This window comes from Notamacropus eugenii, chromosome 5, assembly GCF_028372415.1.
Source record: "Notamacropus eugenii isolate mMacEug1 chromosome 5, mMacEug1.pri_v2, whole genome shotgun sequence".
In the NCBI taxonomy this organism is placed as follows: Eukaryota; Metazoa; Chordata; class Mammalia; order Diprotodontia; family Macropodidae; genus Notamacropus; species Notamacropus eugenii.
In genome coordinates this window covers 367719316-367741001 of record NC_092876.1, presented here as the reverse complement: position 1 = coordinate 367741001, position 21686 = coordinate 367719316, and the positions used below count along the sequence as shown (strand labels likewise).

At 38.8% G+C, this 21686-nt stretch overlaps 1 pseudogene; it reads left to right on the top strand.

Moving 5' to 3' along the window:
- Positions 1-11775: 11775 nt before the first annotated feature.
- LOC140509290 (large ribosomal subunit protein uL16-like) lies at positions 11776-13145 on the top strand (annotated as a pseudogene).
- Positions 13146-21686: the final 8541 nt, after the last annotated feature.

The following is a 21686-nucleotide window of genomic DNA, read 5'->3' as shown; positions in this document are numbered from 1 at the left end:
GGAGTTGATCACACAAAGACAGTTTGTTTTACTGCATAAAGTCTTTATTTGTACACATGGAATAAAAAAGGACAAAATAAAATATACATTAAAACGTGCCTACTACTCAGATTATATTCTAAGGTTCCTCTCTGTCTGTAGCAGCCCTTGATTAGTAAAGGGATGCTCCCCAAAGCCAGGAATTTTGGGGCCTGGTCCAGGTGCCTTAATTCAGCAACCCCATTAGCCGCTCCAAATAGGAGCAAACACACATTCCTTAACATTGTGACTGTAACCTCTGGGAAAGTAGAACCAGTTGGTTGATAGCACTTGTGACCTGGGGTTACTTGACTTGTCACTGTCCCCTACCTAAGAACAACAACCAGCAATGTGGATTCGGACACATTTCTCCTCCAGATATTTTTCCTCACTGCTGCATGATCTGCTTGGTTCATGCTACCAGGTTTTTCTGCCTCATTGCTTATTTCAAGAGTTTGATCTAGTCCAAAGCTTTATGAATAGTCTTATCATGGAAATACAGAACATCTCCATGGAGATGTCATCTTTGTTTTTCCTTTTCAGCAAAGTTTCCTAGTGGCTGCTACTGTTTTATGCTGTCAAGTATTCATTTTGTGGGTGCATGTTGTTGTTGAGTCATGTCTGATTCTTGATGACCCCATTCAGGGTTTTCATGGCAGAGATACTGAAGTGGTTTGCATCTCCTTCTTCAGCTCATTGTATAGATGAGGAAATGGAAACAAACAGGGTTAAGTGACATGCCCAAGGTCACCCAGGTGGTAAGTGTTTGAGGTCAGATTTAAACTCACAAAGATGAGTTTTTCTGACTCAAGTCCCAGCCCTCTGTGGGTGCATACCACCCTCCTCCTCAAGGAAGTCTCAACTAGATTGAAATGTAATTGGGAAATATTTAACAAAATAAAGAACAGTTAAATAGAACATAGATAATATTAACATGTAGTTTTCTAAGTCAATTTGCGGTGTTCAGGGATCCTTATATATTAGTGGCCTATTTCTATTTGAGTTTTAAATAGTGTCTAGCTCTCGACTTTAGATTATAAACTCAGTGAGGGTAGGGACTATCTTTTGCCTCTTTTTATAACCCTAGTGCTTAACACAGTGCCTGGAATATAGTAGGCCCTAATAAACGTTGATTGATTGATTGAATTTTTTCATGTCAGCTTACTCATTATGTATGGTACAGATCCCCAAATACTTCAAGGCATGGCACAACAGGGCATAGATCCCTTGCTACATTTTTTTTTTAAATCAAGGCTGTAATGAAAAACAAAAAAAGCCAACCAAGCAAAAAAAAAAAAACCCCAACAAACACAAACATCAAAGACATCTGGAAGAGAAACTGCAACCAAAGAAATATTGATTTAAGACATTATGGACAAGTTTCCATCTTCCAAGGTGTAGAAGATGTTTTTTGAGCAAGCTATATATCTTTTAAGGCAGACAGTCAGTCAGTCAGTAAAGATGTATTAAGCACTTATGTGCTCCAGGCAACAAGGTGTTACAGTGAATAGAGTGCATGCCCTAGAGTCTAGAGGACCTGAGTTCAAATCTGGCCTTAGGCTCTCACTAGCTGAGTGATCTTGGGAAAGTGAGAACTCTCTTTGCCTAAGTTTCCTCATCTGTAAAATGAGCTGGAGAAGGAAATGGCAAACCACTCCAGTATCTTTGCCAAGAAAACCCCAAATGGGGTCAGAAAGAATCAGACAAAATGAAAATGACTGAACACATACTGTGCTAGGCACTGAGAATAAAAAGAAAGGTAGAAGATAGTCCCTGCTCTCAAGGAATTCGCAGTCTAGTGGAGGGGGCAAGATATAAGATGGACAACATGATAAATGCAATGGCAAATGTCAGGGAATTTCAAAGAACTGTGCTACATAGTGAAGGACAGGAAAAATGGAGAATTCTATTTAGAACAAGTATTTTATTGTATACATAAGGAGAAAGCCAGAAAACTAACTCTAGAGGGAAATATCAGTAATTGTTGGCCACACAGCTGCAAAAGTTTCCTAGAACGTCAGTGCTCTGATGTGGGTGTCCTGCTTAGTTTTAACTGTTTAGTCAAAGTCAGGACAATTTTTAACTCTGATCTCAATATTTTTTTCTACTAGTGCCTTTAACAACTTAGGTCAAATGTTCACTTTTTAAAGTTCAAAAGTCAAAGTTCACTTTCAAAATTTTTATCAGATTTCTTAAGGTAGCACTGGGAAGAAAATGGAAGACATTGTCAAGTTGACTCCCGGAGAACATGAAGGAAGGAACACAGTGAGAAATTGCTTTGTGGGCAGAGTCAGTGCAGATGATGGGGTACAAGGCCAAACCTTTTTCCCTTGGATTGGGAGGGCTTTTGTTCCATTTGTCTGAGGGCCCTAGGAAAGCCTGGTCTTGGGAGGCTCCTTGGATTCCTTGATTTAGCATTCTTTTAATATTCCTCCCTTTGATCCTATTACCAGACATTATTTAGCATTCTCTTGAGGTCCAAGACACCAGGATTGTGGATTGTCTGGACTGCCTGCCACTCCCATCAGGATCCTCTCTGGGTTTGATCTATATTCCAGGCTGACATCCCCTATCAAGACCATCCTTGGGACCCCAGACTACTTGGCGACACCTGGGTTCTTCCTTCAGTCTTATTTTGTATTAAGTTCCTTCTGGCCTCCATGAAGGCTCTCAGATTCTCTGTCTGGTTGAGATTCTATCTGGCCTGCTTGTTGATACAAGTGCTACAAATGTTTAGGCTCCTTAAGAATCAACCCAATATGGCAAATCTTTAATAAACTTTGTTTTTCTTTGGCTTTAAGAAGGCTTGTGTTGAATTCATTCAACCAGGACCTAGTGTATTGGTGATGGGGTTCAGACTCTGGGAACTTCCTTGAGCTCCCCTGGAATCTCCTCACTTAACCTGGCTTTTCATACACAGATTGAGCTCTCCCTGCATCTCCTCATAGAATCTGGCTTTTCATACTCAAATCTGTGACCGTTGTCGGTTATCTCTTGATTGCCCTACCTGTTTCCCACCTAGGTGCCCCCTTGTCAGATGTTTGTTGATTACCTCCAGTTGTTTCCAACCTTTGATCCTCCTAGGAGTCCCTTCCTGAACTTCTTCCCCCATCACTCTAGACTAGGTGCTCAGATTCAATCCAGCTCAGACTCAGACTTGTGTAGCTGAGATTCTATCTGGCCTGCTTGCAAATACAAGCGTCACAAATATTTAGGTTCCTTAAGAGGCAACCCAATTTGGTGAATCTTTAATAAACTTTGTTTTCTTTGGCTTTAAGAAGGCTTGAGTCAAATTCATTCGAGCACGACCCTGACTGTTGGTGTTTTGGGGTCCCCATCACCCCTGTACCTCGTCATTGGTATGTCGAGGTCCCCATCACCCCAAACCTTAACACAGAGAACTGAATGTAAACAGCTCCCTCTGGAGTATGTGAGCCACTGTTAAGAGCCTGAAGGCTTAGTGATTTCACATCTTGGTGAGAAAGCCTAGTCAGATTCTACTTCTGAATTAGTATAGTTTGTCTAGACTAGATTAGATTAGATATTAGATTAGACATTTATGAGCCAGTATGCAAAAGAAGAGTGTGTCTGATAAGGGAGCAAGCATTTTCCAGAATAGAAGTTTTTAACTCTTTTCTAATGATACTCTTCTTTGGCAGTCCTCAGAATAATGTTTTTAAATGTACAAAATTATATATATGTATATAAATGTATGTACATATATACACATATATGTATATATACACACCCACAGAAGCACACACACATATATGTGTGTGTGTATATACAGAGACAGAGAATTATAAAGGAAACTCATTACATTGCCATAAATATATGATTTATTTTCTATTCAAGTTTAAAGACCTCCTGAAATCTATCCATAGTTCTTTTGGTAGGTGGAGGAAGGCAGGCTAAGAACCCCACTTGTAGAATTTGAGTGCATAAATAATATCAGTTCAGATGCCTAAAAAGTCCCTTCCTTGTTTAAGGATGTACAGCACTCAATGAAGGCTGCTTCAGTTAAGAGCAAGAAAAACAGTGGAATCAGGAGCTTGAGAGCCTTGGTTGTTTGTACATGGGGGTGGAGCAGAAAAAGTAAGCATGGGTTTTATAGAGAGAATGTAAACTGAGTTCACTTTGGTGATTAGTGATGCAGTGAAAATGGTAGATTGGAAGTTAGCAGGCCAGGTTCTAATCTTTCCTCTGCTACTAATTCACCGTATGTTGGGCAAATCTGTTACTCACTCTAGGCCTGAATTTCCCTACAATGAGGGTTGCTGTACAGCATGATCTATAAAGTCCCTTCCAACTCATATTCCATGATCATCTTTTGGGCATAAGTACAAGTTCTCATTCTACCACTGAAAACACTTACCTCCCTGAGTACTTTTTTGTTTTATTTTCTTTTCATACTATAATCATTTCCTGCTATATTTCAGATACCACTCATACTCTGCTTGTAACAACAAATACTAATTAAGCAAAACCAACGCACAGTGACCATTTCTGATAGGACATACCCCATTCTGCACTCATAGTTCTCTCTCTTCTGAGAAGAGATCTCTCAACTCAGTTTTCCAGTCTTGACAGTGAACCTAATGCCTGATACATGAAAATAGTTATTTTGAAGATCAGTCTTTTTATTAGAAAACAGCATAAAAACAATAGCCTTCTAAGCCTCAGTTTAGAATGAGGATAAATCTTGTTATTATTATGATTTTATTAAATATAAGTACTGAGGGCCAATAAAGGTTGATTTTTTTTTTTTTTGGTAAGATAGTAGACCTTTCTAGGACCATTTCAATCCATTCATCAAAATGTTTGCAGCTTCCACTTCAAGGCAGCCTGAATCAATAAGAAGTATTGAGCAAAGAAAGTTAATCTCTACCCAAGGCATTTCATTAAATATGCATTTACAAAGAATTAGCTCAGGTCTGGTGGTTATTGGTGTTAGGCAGAGTATATTACATTTGTAAGAGAAAGAAATACATTCTTTACACTGTTCACATGCCAATGAATAGTAGAGATTTTTACTTTTTTACACAAAACTTATGTTGCTGAGTTAATTATAGGCAAGTTGGGGTCAAATCCTGGATCATGACTAGTTCCTAAATGAAAGAATTTGCAACTCGTTGAGAAGCAAAAATTCATCCTAGGGATCCCCTCAGACAAATTTCCTGGGTATCAGATCTTTTTAAGGGACTGCTAGGATGGCCTTATTGATCCTTAGCACTTATATTTAATAAAAACATAACATATATAGATACTTCAGATATTTTTGCATAGTACAAACCCAAGAATTTGGATTACTTGAGGCTGTGATCTATATGGATATTTCAGGAGTAGAAATTCATTTTGGATATCTTGACATGACAGAAGTGTTTTCAAGTTTGAAATATAATTTTTGATTTTTCCTTTTCTACTTAATCAAAACTAATGTGCTACAGAATTCTAAATCTGAAGCCATGAAAAATGACAATGTTACCTCAGAGTATCTGGTATAATAAGGGTCCATGAGATGAATGCACTCTTTTTAAAAAAAAAAATGTAAAACATTTCCATATCAGTCATTATGTACAAGAAGATTTGAATGAAAGAAAAAGAAGGAATAAATGAAAACTAGCATACTTCAGTCTATATTCAATCAATATCAGTTCTTTCTCTGAAGGTGGATAGTATGTGTTATCATTAATCCTTTGGGATTGTCTTGGATCATTGTATTGTTGAGAATAGCTAAGTAATTTACAGTTCTTCATTGAACAAAATTGCTGTTACTGTGTACAATGTTCTCCTGTTGCTCACTTCACTATGCATTAGTTCATATAAGTCTTTCTAGGTTTTGATGAATGCACTCTTGAACATCATTTAATACTGAGAAAGATTTCAGATAAGTGATAAAAAAACACAACATAATTTCAGGACAATGTAGAAACAAAAGAATTTAAAGTTGGCTTTGTCATAATATCAAGCTGTCTAGTTAATTTTAATTTTATATTTCTATTAAATTCAGTTTAAGGAAATTACAAAGACAGCATTTGTGGACTTCAAGCTAACAAGCTGAATATATATATTTCAAAAAAATATTCCCAAGAAATTGTTCTCAGGTAGTAGAAAATGGGAGATGGAAAGTTTGTGTCTTTAAAGAAGCTGCTGCTCTATTATTGGCACCCAAACAGTAGATGATTCCAAGAGAAATTAGATTGATTTACTTCTGACATTGAGCAATAGTGTTTCTGGGTTTTTACCTACCAGAGGAGAAAGAAAAAAAAAAAAGGTGATAGAAAGTTCTCAAAGCTAAAGATGAATATGTTGAAAAGTCATGCTATCTTGAACATCTAGAGGTAATCTAACTGCCAATATAGTTTAATTTTTAGATTGGTTATCAACCACATTTATTTTGCTTTCATTTTTGAATGTAACAGAGATTCAGTCTTCTTAGACTGAATTTTGAGTTCTCATCTACCCCCTTCCTTCTTCAAGCTGATTGAGGATTACAGGCAGACCCTGAGGTATGAATATTTTAATTGGTTTACTAGAGGGATTTATACTAACTTTTGGCTTTGGAGTGGAGGGTATAACTGAGACTCATAAATGGGCAAGGTTTGAGGAGGGGAGATGGAGAGAGAGAGGAAAAGAAAGAGAGAGATACACAGAGAGAAACAAAGGCAAAGAGACAAATGGACAAGGAGAGTGAGACAGAGACAGAGAAAAAGAGAGGAGAGAGAGATACAGACAGATAACAAAGGACAGAGACAAGAGACAGAGAGAGCAAACAGAGACACAGAGATATAGAGACACAGAGAGAGACAGAGATGGACACAGATTTATATTTGTGTCCATGGCACTATGGCTAGTGAACTGATAATGTTTAATATGAAATTTTGGAATAATCTCTTTGTTCTCTCTGAAGCAAACTCAGAGAATGCCTCTTCCTATGTCAACAAAAGCCAGCCAGGGCTGACTTAACATTCCTTAAGAGACCTTTAACCTAAGACACTATCTTGAATAATGGGACGTTTTCCATATCTTAATATTTGTAGACATATACTATGTTATGGCATGTTAATGGTAAAGAAAACACAGACATCTTGGGTCGTAATTTCTATGTGAAACTTTGTCAAACTCTGTTATCTTATTGTATTTACAACCTAGGCAATTAAGAAATTCTTTTCTAATGGTCTAGTTAATCACTCATGGAGATCATAAATCTGAAGGACACAGAACACTTCTTTGTCCTAAAAACATATTTAAGGCTGCCCAATTCTTTGTATCGGTAGCCAGAACATTTCTGGCTCCATAATGCATTATGTTACTGTTTTCTTTAATAGGGAATTGATTAATTAATTAATTAAATCATAAAATGTATGCATTTAGCCTGTTGCCTTTTCTTTAACCAAGTTTTCAGGTCAACAGAACTGACCTCAAATCCAGGAAGATCTGCCCTACCTCTGACATCAGTTGACTGTGTAACCTTGGGTAAATCAACCTCTTACTGTACCAGGAAACTCTAAGACTAGATGCTACCAAAAGAGGAGCCAATTTCTTTGTTAAACATAATTTCTGTAGTTAGGTGTTCCATATACCAAATGAATCAGTTTTAAACCCTATCCCATTTCCCTACCGATAGAGAACCTTGAGGCATTTGAAAGAGCCCCTTATCAAGAGTTCCCTTCCTCCAAGGGAGAGTAGCTGACTTGAGAAGTTAAGTGATATATTGTTCTCAGGTGCACATCCTTGAATTCAGGTGTTGAAGTTCCAGGAATCAGGGCCCCTGCTATACAGGATAACATTCCTATAAAGAGACCTTGAGGCCTCCCTTTCTACTTATAACAATTTGTTGTTTCATGCTTCAGTTGCTACCCCTATGGTTTTTTACTATTTAAGCACCCCGACCCCCTAATTTATTGGCTCAGTATGTCCAGAATAAACTCAGCTTGTTCAGACTGCTATGTCCCGCCTGTCTTTTCATCCTCACTCTGTGAGCCCCGTAACCACTCCAGATTTGCTGGACTGCGCTGGCCGCAGCACCTGCCCTTATCTTTAAATTGGATTAGCCATTCTTCTTGTCCTTTACCCCCTTTTTGTGGGATATTGGGTAAGTTTAATCTAACTGGGCCCCAGGTTCTGATGGGGTTCAGACTCTGGGAACTTCCTTGAGCTCCCCTGGAATCTCCCCACTTAAACTGACTTTTCATACTCAGATTGAGCTCTCCTGGTATCTTCTCACAGAATCTGACCTTTCATACACAAATTGAGCTCTCCTTGTATCTCCTCACAGAATCTGGCCTTTCATACTCAAATCAGTGACCATTGTCTGTTATCTCTTGATTGCCCTACCTGCTTCCCACCTAGGCTCCCCCTAGTCTGATGTTTGTTGATTACCTCCAGTTGTTTCCAGCCTTTGATCCTCCTTGGAGTCCCTTCCTGAACTTCTTCCCCCATCACTCTAGACTACCAGACCCTCCCACCCCCCACCCCGCCATCCCTCCTGTACTCTTTTCTGTATTTAAGTTCCATCTTGCCTCCATGAAGGCGCTCAAATGCAATCTAGCTCAGACCCTGTCTATCTGGGATTCTATCTGGCCAGCTTGTGAATACAAGCGTTGCACATGCTTAGGTTCCTTAAGAGGCAGCCCAATTTGGCGAATCTTTAATAAACTTTGTTTTCTTTGGCTTTAAGAAGGCTTGAGTCAAATTCATTCTAGCACGACCCGGACTGTCGGTGTTTTGGGGGTCCCCATCACCCCTCAACCTCTTTAGTTCTTCATCTATAAAATAACGAGGTTAGAGAAGATAATTTCTTGGGTCCTGTTAAACTTCATCATTTTATATATCTCTAATTTTAACAAGATCTTAAAGCTATTCTTTTGAATTATAAAAGGAAGTGGAATTGAATTTTGCTGATGAGGTTCAGACTCTGGAAACCTCCCTGAACTCCCCTTGAATCTGCCCACTTAACCTGGTCTTTCATACTCAAATCTGTTATCCTTAACCTGATCTGGCCTTCCATTGTCTGTTACCTCTTTGCCCACAGCACAAAGTAAACGCAGTATGCACAAATTTGGGATGTCCACCCCAAATATTCACAGGGACTATCTGTGCCCAATCCATGGTAGAGCATTCCGAGCTTGTATTGATCTGATTAGCCACAGTCAGACACACTGAAATTTCACTCAGTCATGGTGATGTCATTTTGGTCCTCATTGAAAACAAAGGACAACGGCCAACCAAGCTCTTGACTGCCCCACCTGCTTCCCACCCAAGCCCTACATTGTCTGATACCCCTCAAACTCCTCCTGCTGTCTCCCACCATTGGTTACACCCCAGTCTCATCAAGACCACACTGAGATCTTCCCCACAGACTTTCTGTATATAGGTTCCATCTCCACTCCATGAGGGTGCTCAGATTCAATCCAGCTCTGACTCTGTTTAGCTGAGATTGTATCTGGCCTGCTTGTTAATACAAGGCATTACAAATGCTTAGGCTCCTTAAGAGTCAACCCAATATGGCAAATCTTTAATAAACTTTGTTTTTCTTTGGCTTTAAGAAGTCTTGTATAGAATTCATTAGAGCAGGACCTCGTGTGTTGGTATTTTGGGGTCCCCACCACCCCGAACCTCAACAGTGCCACAAAGCTCCAGTATTTTTGCTGTTATAAAATAGGGTTATAAAATAGGAGGAATATCTGCCTCTAATGATTTCTCAGTGTTCTCATTGTAACCCTTCACCTCTTTGATTTCCAGTATGTGAGTGCACACTAGAATATAATTATTACTCAGAGAGCACAGGATTGGTGACACATTGATGTTGACTGGGAGTGAGATGAAAGTGGGTCTATCCTAGACCTGTTTGCTCCATCCCAGGGAGATGAGGGGCAATCCCCCTTGCTGAGAACTGATGAAGTTGGTGGACAAAATGGCTACATCTCAGATGGAAAACTTTGATTCTGACCTTGACTCCCTTTGTACCTCACTTGAGGAAGAAGAAGGGAGAGATATTGGGAGGGGAGATTTACACTTATTATCTTGTCTGCAGACCTTTCAATTTCTGTGCTATCTCATTTGTGCTGTGTATAAATCAGGCCAAAAATTCTTGTGAATGAAGTACTTCCTATGTCCCAGTACTATGCTAAACACTGGAGGAGCATAAAACAAAGGTCCTACATTTTAATAAAGGGAGACATACATACAGGAGAGCTGGAAAGATTAATAATAAGGTAGTGGATAGAGATTGGGGGAGGGGTGTTCCTCCACTCCCACTTTTAAGAGACAAAGTACTTCTGTCTTTCAGCTCAAGTTGAATTATGGGATATGATTCAGAAAGGAGAAACTTTCAATTCCAGCAAATCAAACTTTCTCCATGTTATGATGTCTGTTTCAGATTCTTTGACATTTATGACTTCTTTTTTTAAAAAAATAGCTTTAATTTTAACAACATTGGTGGCTACTGGAGGTATCTACATTGACTTATTGGCTATCTGGGCCTCGTCTTCACTACCTTGTTCTCTTAATTTCTTCCCCCTGAAATGTTCTGAGATGAACCCAGTAAATTTGATGAACCTAGAGAACCTTCCTAGAGAGTATAATATAAAAGCAATTATCTGGATACTTCTCTCTACATTTCTTTTTTTTTCTGTGTTGCCCCAACTCATATAAACAAACCACTGACTAAATTTCTTTTGAAAATGTATTATTAAAAATGCCAACATAAAGAGATATTTGATTTAAAACTGGAAGGAACTATAGAGGCCGTGAAGTCCAACCACCTTTTACAGAAGAAGAAACTGAGGAACAGAGTGATAACCTCTTCAGGTCACAAATAACTCATTAGCTCCTACTCAGCCACTGATTAACTTCATTTTTCATTGCAGTATTTCATGTTATTTGAAAGAATGTTACAAAGGGGACATTCTTTGGTTTCTTCAGGCTTTCATTTCTCTCATTCATTGCTTTTTTTCTCTTTTGGGGGGGTGATAGTATGAAAACCCCAGCAAAGAAAGGAAATGCTTTTCTAAAAGCTCAATATTTCAAGACAAAATGTCCATTTGTTTTCTGAAGTCACTTGTTTTGGAATTTTGTTGCTGTTAGCACTTAGCAAGAGTTCAATTTCCGGGCTCCAGAGATGGGACTGAGGAACATTACAACTGGAATGATAGTGTGAGAGAGACACACCATATCAAACGAACAGCCACACGCATTGAGGGCTGGGTATATCATTCTCTGCCTTAGGATCCCTGTGGATTTCTTGAATATCCTTTTCAAAGACTCTACTATCCTTACTTTGTGAGGAACAGATGCATCTTTCTATATAGTGTAATCAGTAAAGTTCAGGAGACGTTAAGCCAGGCCATATTCATATTTCATTCACAGTACATAGCATATCGGTAGTGCTTTAAACCCACCATCTCAGCAGTTGCCAACTTCTTTTTTTAAATTGGTCTCTATCTTCGTCGTTTTGAGATCTCTTTTTCAATGCAATGATTTTATCTATAATACTACTTTAAAATGCTATTTTAAAAATTTCTAACTTTGTAAAGTAGGACATTGATTCCTTCTTCTTCTCCCTCCCCCTCAACATACTTCAAACCACAGGTTATTTTTCTTTTTGCAAAGAATATAACTTTAGATAAAAAATGTTAGAATGTTGAGTTGAAAGTTAATCTAATATAATCCTCTCACCGTACAGATGAGGACACAGAGCCATAGAAGTTAAGTGATTTGCTCAAAGCCTAATAAATTGACATTCAGGTCCTTTTCCCTGAGGCTAGGTGAGCCCGACTGGTGGTACCGCGTCTCACTCCATGCTTCTGTCTTGGCGCAGACAGATGCTCTTGTTTCCGTTTTCACCTCAGCCCCTTCTGGCACCGGTGCCATGGGCCGGCGTCCCTCTCGTTGTTATAGGTATTGTAAAAATAAGCCGTACCCAAAGTCCCGTTTCTGCAGGGGAGCTCCTGATGCCAAGATACGAAATCTTCGATCTTGGCAGACAGAAGGCAAAATGGATGAATTTCCATTGTGTGGCCACATGGTGTCAGATGAATATGAGCAGCTGTCATTAGAAGCCTTAGGGGCCACTAGGATCTGTGCCAACAAGTACATGGTGAAGAGTTGTGTCGAGGATGGCTTTCATATTCGTGTGCGGCTACATCTTTTCATATCACCTACATCAATAAGATGTTGTCCTGTCCTGGGGCTGATAGGCTCCAGACTGGCATGCGGGGAGCCTTTGGGAAACCCCAGGGCTCTGTAGCCCCTGTACACATTGGTCAAGTTATCATGTCGATAAGAACCAAGGTCCAGAATAAAGAACATGTGATTGGATCTTTTCGTACAGCCAAGTTCAAGTTTCCTGGCCGCCAGAAGATCCACATCTCCAAGAAATGGGGTTTCACCAAGTTCAATGCTGATGAGTTTGATGATATGATAGCTGAGAAGCAACTCATTCCTGATGGCTGTGGGGTTAAGTATATCCCCAGCCGGGGCCCCTTGGACAAATGGAGGGCACTCCACTCCTAAGGGCTGTGTTGCTGTGACATCTGCCTTTTCTTGAAGTCATAAATAAATTAGCTACTGCAAAAAAAAATAAAAATAAAAAAAATAAATTGACATTCAAACTTCAGTCCTCTCACCCCCTAAACAATACTTTGTCCAGTTGTAGCATTTCTGGGCTCTGTCTCTAGGCCTTGAAATTTAGCTTTCAAATATCTGTTATCCATGTAAATGACTATTTAAAAGAAACACAAATGTAAGTTATACATATATACAAAGACCCTTAGAGGTCATCTGGTCTTAACCCCTCATTTTAAGATGAAGAGACTGAGGCTACAAAATGTTCACAGAGAGGCTTGGTGATCTGCCCAAGGTCATGCACAAAGTACATGTATAGGCTATTAAAGATTTAGGATTAAGACCTAGGATGCTCTGTATACATACCTCACCATAAAAGCAGACATCAGTCGTATCAATACATTCTTTTGAGCTTGTTTGTTTGTATTAAGCTTGTTTGTATTATTTTTAATCATGAATTTATTTTGCTGAAGCTATAACATTTGGTGGAAATACTTTATGGAACATCAATGATTATTAGTTCCTGTTAGAAGAAAATTAGGGCTTTCCAACTCCCAGTCCAGGACTTTTCAGGATTCTAAAAGATGAATATCTCAAGATTACAATAAATAATTTAATCATTCAGCTTATTTCAGATGAAGACACCCAGCATTTTTAATGTTCAGGGCCAGAGGGGACTCATTATTTGAAGGTTCATTTTCAATATAGTTAGCATCACACCTTCAACAATATATGAAAATTTTTATGGGTAAAATGGATAAATTTTGTGTTTAGAAAGTAGTTATAGATTTTACAAATTAATTCATTCCATGATTACTTTTAAAAGTTTCTTTACTACAGTGGATTTGTGATCTCTTCCCAAAAGTGTTCTCTCCATCCGTGCAGAACACAACTGAGAGAAATGATTATTTTTCTTACATTAATAACCAATTATTAAATTAGGACTAAGGTTTTTCCCCTTTTCTACTTCTCTATTCAGAAATCAGCCCCTGTTTAGGCAGCCTTTGAAATACAGGGAAAGAGAGGGAAAACTCAGATCTGTTCAAAAGGTAAAGAAATGTTTGTTTAGATGAATTGATGGATTCTGGCCCATTGTGTTTTAGTCAGACAGGTCTGAATGGAAGTGTATTTCTGCTTTTGTTCAGATTACCCTAGACTAGCATGGTCTGGGAAGAGATAAATCTCTTTGGCCACAACTGAGTGATCAGAGTTGTGTCCCCTAGACCCTCATTAGAATAAGCCTACCTCTCATTATAATGTTCATTCTCTCATTACTTGTTAACCAATCAGAGTTGATTTCCATCCTCAGGGACACTCACTCTTTCAAAGGCATATAAATATCAAGTGGGTTCCATTAGGGATCTTTGGCATTTGAGAGTGCCACTGACCCCTTTTATTAATTATCTGCCAACATGATTAATAAAATGATTAATTACTCAGAAATGATCTTTCTTGAACTTTTTATACATCTCATAACTTAGTTTCATCTGGTGTCATTCTTGCCTACATATATTCTTCTATAGTTTTTCCTTAGAGGGGTTATATAACATGCTGGAGGACTTTCTGGAGATTTTTTAATTTCTTGTGCCCAACAGTGCTGTACTGGACCTGTCCATCAGTAATTTTTTTTTTTAAATTTATTTATTTATTTAACTTTTAACATTTATTTTCACAGAATTTTGGGCTCCAAATTTTCTCCCCCCTTGTCCCCTCACCCCACCCCAAAACACCGAGCATTCCAATCCCCATCACCAATCTGCTCTCTCCTCCATCATTCCTCTCTGCCCTTGTCTCCATCCTCTCCTCTATCCTGTAGGGCCAAATAACTTTCTATACCCCTTTACCTGTATTTCTTATTTCCTAGCGGCAAGAACAGTACTTGACAGTTATTCCTAAAACTTTGAGTTCCAACTTCTTTTCCTCCCTCCCTCCCCACACCCTCCCTTTGGAAGGCAAGCAATTCAATATAGGCCAAATCTGTGTAGTTTTGCAAATGACTTCCATAATAATCGTGTTGTATAAGACTAACTATATTTCCCTCCATCCTATCCTGCTTCCAATTACTTCTATTCTCTCTTTTGATCCTGTCCCTCCCCGTGAGTGTCGACCTCAAATTGTACCCTCCTCCCCATGCCCTCCCTTCCATCGTCCCCCCCACCCTGTTTATCCTCTTGTCCCCCACATTCCTGTATTGTAAGATAGGTTTTCATACCAAAATGAGTGTGCATTTTATTCCTTCCTTTAGTGGAATGTGATGAGAGTAAACTTCATATTTTTCTCTCACCTCCCCTCTTTTTCCCCAAACTAAAAAAATCTTTTGCTTGCCTCTTTTATGAGAGATAATTTGCCCCATTCCATTTCTCCCTTTCTCCTCCCATATATTTCTCTCTCACTGCTTGATTTCATTTTTTTTAAAGATATGATCCCATCCTATTCAATTCACTCTGCGCACTCTGTCTCTATGAGTGTGTGCGTGTGCATGTGTGTGTGTGTAATCCCACCCAGTACCCAGATACTGAATAGTTTCAAGAGTTACTAATATTGTCTTTCCATGTAGGGAAGTAAACAGTTCAACTTTTATAAGTCCCTTATGACTTCTCTTGGCTGTTTACCTTTTCATGCTTCTCTTCATTCTTGTGTTTGAAAGTCAAATTTTCTTTTTAGCTCTGGTCTTTTCATCAAGAATGCTTGAAAGTCCTCTATTTCATTGAAAGACCAATTTTTCCCCTGAAGTATTATACTCAGTGTTGCTGGGTAGGTGATTCTTGGTTTTAGTCCTAGTTCCTTTGACTTCTGGAATATCCTATTCCATGCCCTTTGATCCCCTAATGTAGAAGCTGCTAGATCTCGTGTTATCCTGATTGTATTTCCACAGTACTTGAATTGTTTCTTTCTAGCTGCTTGCAATATTTTCTCCTTGACCTGGGAATTCTGGAATTTGGCCACAATATTCCTAGGAGTTTCTCTTTTTGGATCTCTTTCAGGTGGTGATCAGTGGATTCTTTCAATATTTATTTTGCCCTGTGGTTCTAGAATATTAGGGCAGTTTTCCTTGATAATTTCATGAAAGATGATGTCTAGGCTCTTTTTTTGATTATGGCTTTCAGGTAGGCCCATAATTTTTAAATTGTCTCTCCTGGATCTATTTTCCAGGTCAGTTGTTTTTCCAATGAGATATTTCACATTATCTTCCATTTTTTCATTCTTTTGGTTTTGTTTTGTGATTTCTTGGTTTCTCATAAAGTCATTAGCCTCCATCAGTTCCATTCTAATTTTGAAAGAACTATTTTCTTCAGTGAGCTTTTGAATCTCCTTTTCCATTTGGCTAATTCTGCTTTTGAAAGCATTCTTCTCCTCATTGGCTTTTTGAACCTCTTTTGCCAATTGAGTTAGCCTATTTTTCAGGGTGTTATTTTCTTCAGCATTTTTTTGGGTCTCCTTTAGCAGGGTGCTGACCTGCTGTTCATACTTTGCTTGCAAGTCTTTTATTGCTCTTCCCAGTTTTTCCCCCACCTCTCTAACATAATTTTGAAAATTTTTTGAGCTCTTTATGACCTTTTCCCAGAACTGATCCCATTGAGTGGGCTGGGATGTAGAAGCACTGACTTCTGTGTCTTCCCCTGATGGTGAGCACCGCTCTTCTGATGGATCTGGGCTCCTGCCTGTTTGGGGAGCCCCGGTCTGCTCCCTCCTCCGCTGTTGCCTCCCAAGGGGGCCTGAGTATGGGGGCACCCCACTCCCCTCTCGACCCAGCAAAGAGACCTTCTCACCGACCCCCGTCACCTGTGGGTGGACGGACCCGCGTGGCCACTGGAGATCCTGTCCCTGAAGCCTGCTTGGATCTGCTCCTCTCGGTGCTGGGGCCAGGGCAGGGCTGGGCTGGGCTTCGCGTCCACAGCGCGACAGACCTTTTGCGAGAGGTTTGCCGGTCCTTCTGGAACAGAAATCTTGTCCGCTCTGCTATTATGTGGCTTCTCCTGCTCCCGAATTTATTGGCAGCTCTTTACTACAGATATTTCATGGGCTGTGGGTTCGGAGCTAGCGTATTTGTGTGTTTCTACTCCGCCATCTTGGCTCCGCCCCCCATCTGTAATTTTTTACAATCACTATGTGACTGACTCCTCTTTCTAATCATGCATGTCCTTCATAATATACCTTACTCTGCTTCTTGTGCATAGGTTGTAATATTCTTCAGCCTCCTTCATAACACCATGAATATTTAGAATAATTCAATTGAATAAAAACTCAATTTATACACACATTTTCAGGACCCCACCGATTACATAAATCAAGGTATGCCTACAACTTTTGGAAACAACTGTTGACAATGAGAAAAGCATTATGACGATTTTTCCATTGAAATACTTAATTTCATTTATAGCAGAAGTCAGTTTGCTGACAGCCTCTATTACATGCTTTCTGATGGATGTCAATGAGAGAAAAAGATTGGTTTCCTGTTTTCCCACTTCCAAGATTATTATATTTAGAAAGAAAAATTGCTACTGAAGACCACTCTTAATTATAGTGGTATACTGACAGCCAACCTTGATTTTTAAATGATATACAGAAGCTATTTGTACAGTTAAGTTAGATTATGACCTTCTTTCTGCTTTTATGTATTCCTGGAGCTCTCAGTCTTTTAGACTTAGATTTATCAACACATACAGAGTCCTTCCATTTTAGGAATATCATCTTTTCTTTTATAGCATTTTTTTCTGTACTTATAAATATTAATAATGTCCAAATAAGGACTTACGGTAGGGGATATTCCCCTTCATAAGACAATGCCAAAGTCTGACACGACCTGAAAGATCATATAGTCCTATCCCTGCTGGTATTGGAATTCTATCTATATCATATGCAGTCATTCAATTTCCAGAACACCTCCAATGAAAGATAATAATAATGATAATAATAGCTATAACATATAGTGCTTTAGAAGATATTGTCTCACTTTATCCAGACAGCATCCTACGATTTTCCCCATTTTATAGATGAGGAAATTGGGTGGGTTAAGTGACCTTTACAGGGTCCTAGTAAATGTAAGATTTGAATTCAGGTTTTCCTGACTCCAAGTCCAGAATTCTACCCAAGGCTTTCCCTAGCTGTCTTCATAGTGAAGAAACTGCTACTCAAGTAGCTTATTCCATTTTTTGGAACAAACTTAGTTCTTACAAAGTTTTTCCTTACATTGAGTCAAAATCGCCTGATGAGCCTCTCACTCATTTATTTCTGGTTCTGCTCTCTGGGTTTGAGCAAAAGAAATCAAATCCCTCTTTAATAATACAACTTCTAGAAGACAGCCCTCATGTGTCCTTAAGCCTTCTCTTCTCCAGGTTCAAAATCCTCAGTTCTTTTCACCCAATTCTAAAATAGCATGATGGTCTCCACTCCCTTTCTGGTCCCACTCCCATCTCCCATCCCACACTCCAATAGCAGTCATCCCTTCTTTTATTTTCTTCTTTCCTCTAACAAAGCCATTTTAAAGGCCCTTTTCGTTGTTCTTAGAATTCACTGCTAAGATAAGCCTGTAAGAAATGCTTCTGGCAAGAACCTAAGTTTAACGAAAACCTATTTGAAATTGAGTGATCCGTTGAAGAACTAAATTTCACTGTATAAAAATGTCTCTGCCTGCTCATTTAGTTAGAATGGAATAAGGAGAATGGTGCTGAGAAAGCAGAGTTGCTAAGTAACTAACTAGTAATCTTTTTCCTGATTAGGGGGAGAGACAGACATAGGGAATTTCTTTCATAAAACACATCCCTATAATCTTCCTGGGACCTTCCATATCCTTATTCCTTTGATCTTCCTAAAGTCTTTAATGCCTCACAATCTTGTGTAATGCTTCTATTTCCTTTGTAACCCTAGATGAACAATATACCAGAAAGCAAAGTTTCCTCACAGAAAGGACTACATAAAGACAAGAATGTATACTGAAGATCATATGTTTTATGGAAAAGGCAAATGCAGATTGAATGGTGAGCTCTAGGTGTCATGTTTTCAGTTATTCACATTTGGGAGAGCCAATGGGCACTAGATGGCAGAGGTCATGCCCAATGGTTATTTCCAGTTGAGTTCTGGGGTCTGTGAGGTCTTATCTCACAGGGTTGTTGTATGACTAAAATAGGATAATGTATATAAAGTAGTTTGCAAACTTTAAATTGCTGTATATTTAAGCTATATTTATAATTATTATAATCATGATTGTTATAACATTTTATAAAGCTTTTTGTGTAAAACCGCCCCTTGAGTTATTTATATATTACTTATTCATTTATTTATGTGTGTGTGTGTGTGTGTGTTTATACCATTTTGACTAATAAGAAATTTAACCTACAAGATATATAACTAATTTGCTAGTGTCAGATGCAAAAGGTGGACACACATCTCCCAACTCCAAACTTATTACTCTTTTCACTTTACCTTGGTTAGTCCAAAGGAACATGCTAGGACAAACAAGTAAAAGTCATGGGGAAGCAGATTTCAGCTCAGCATAAAGTGGAATAGGCTTGTTTTATAATAAATTGGACTTTCAGGAGAGAATGAAGGGCTGGTCACTGGAGGGATTGAGGTTTAGACAGGATAACCATCTGTTAGCAATGTAGTGGAGACTAGGTTGGAAGTCAGGAGATCTGAATTTTTATCTCTGATTTGGTAACTACTTTTATATATCATCTTGGGCAAGTGACATTCTTGTCCTGGACCTGGGTCACAGTTTTCTCATTTGAATTGTGGTGACAGCTGCTTGCATCTTTAGTTTAGGACAGGGTTTCTCAATCTCTCTCTCTGTAAACCTGAATAGGAAAAAAATGCATTTTTATTTTTTAGCAGCCTCTAGCTGAAAGTTAGCATTTCTTTTCATTATCAGTGTTGTCATTAGTGTGCCAAAGCAGTCCCTGACATACAAAAAGTTAAAAACTCCTGGTCCAAGGTGTATAGTAGTCACTTGTTAACTTACTCAATTGTAATCCTTGCTTAAACACCTACTTTCTGGAAAACTATGCCCTTTCTACTGTATTCCAGTGACCTTAAATCCTGTGAACATGGTATAATAGAGTTAATGCTTGTCTTAAGTAGGTAGTCTTTACATAAGAGCAAAGAATTTACAAGAATATAATCAGCAACTATTAAAAGAACTACTAAATGGGGTGATATGCTGTCACATCTATTAGACCAAGGCTGCCCACATCCTGATTATAGGCATTTCTTGAACCTAGAAGTTTTCAGACATAAATTGAGGCCTAGACCTAGCTTGTCTCTGTAATTTCCCTCAGTATTCCTACAGTTGGTAATATTCCCCATAATCGCCTTGCATTTGCTTTGTATATAAATGGTTTTTACTTATTTGAGAATATATTGCATCTTTCTAACAAAATATAAGTCCCTTGGGGGTAAGAGGTATTGTTCCACTTTTAGTAGAAACACTTGAGTGCTGTTGGGTTTAGCTAACATGTCCAAGGCTAGCTTTGGACTCATGAATTCCCAGAGGGTTCACAGAGAAGTCACTTGGAGGAACTCAGAAACCAGGGACTATTCCCAACACCCCTGCTTTTCTGCTCAGGTTCTGTCACTAACGGCAACCTCAGATCCTTTTCTCTGACAAGGGCTTGTTCTTTGACATTCTGAGCACATCACATCTCATGGCTTGTTCATTGAAGGATAGGCTGAGTAGGGAGATAAACTTCTCTGTCTCATACTTGATTTGCCACTTTGGGAATGTTTACTCTGGCTTAGGTCTCATGTTATTTCTACTTCAGCCCTTTTGGTGCTTTTCAACACTTTTTGTCATGTTGGGTTTATAGGTATGGCCAACTCAAAACATAGACCTGACAACTTGTTAGATGGAGCAGAGACATACATCCTTAGTATGTAGGAATGATAGATTCTTGGCCAGGGATGTTTTGCATTGCAGGTTAGCTCTAGCTGAGTACTTCTGTTCTCTGGAACAAAGCATTCTGATGGGGGTGGCCAGAAAGGAGTGATAGACCCAAAAGACAGAATTAAACCTATAATGTATTTGAATTGATCCCCAGGAAACAGCCACTGGTCGGAACCATCATCTTTACAAACTATATTCATTTAGTTTCTAACCACTCTAGTATTTTTGCCAAGAAAATCTCAAATGGGGTCACAAAGAGTAGGGTACCCTGAACAATAACATGTTTTATAGAGTGGAGGCTTGGCTTCTGGAACGGGGCTGCAATGCTTCAGTCTTCAAGTCTCTGACCTCCCATCACCTGCAAGGACTTCCCACTCTTCTGTCTCCTTTGTGTTCTTATGTTTCCTTGGCTCCCATCTACCATTTAATAAATCTCTGTTCAAAACTTCCCAGAATAGTTGGAAGAATCTCCCCCGATTCAGAACTTGTGGCAGCCTTGGTTTCTCCCAATGTGGGAAGAGAATATTCTCCGCAAGACTATAATTCCCAGGATTCACAATCGGTATGTGATCCAAAAGGGCTGGAGACCATTGTTCTAGACACCTACAAGAGTTTTGTTCTTCTTAAAATAGAGTGGCTAATAAATTCTTGACTTGATTTTATCATAATTTCATTCTTTAAAAGGTAGAGAATGTAAAAATTAGAACTATTATCTTTTTTAAATATTCATTTTATTTATTTTTAATGTTCTACAATCACTACCATAAAACTTAGATTTTTTTCCCCTACCTACCCTCCTCCCCCCTCCCCAAGATGGCATACAATTCTATATAGGATCTGCACATGCATTCCTATTGATTACATTTTCACTATGGTCATGCTATGTAGAAGATCTAAAATAAATGGGAGAAATCATATAACAAACCAATACATAATACACAAACACACACACAAAAATGATCTGCTACATTCTGTGATTGAATTCCATAATTCTTTCTCTCAATGTGGAAAGCATTTTGCCTTAGAAGACCATGGGGAATTTTTTGTTTATGTCCTTGCATTGCTATGAAAATCCAAGTCTACCAGAAAAAACTCTCACGCACTGTAGTTGTTGCTGTGCATAAAGTTCTCCTGGTTCTGTTCCTTTCACTCAGTATCAGATCATATAAGTCTTTCCAGGCCTCTCTGAAGTCTTCTTGTTCATCATTTCTTATAGTGCAAT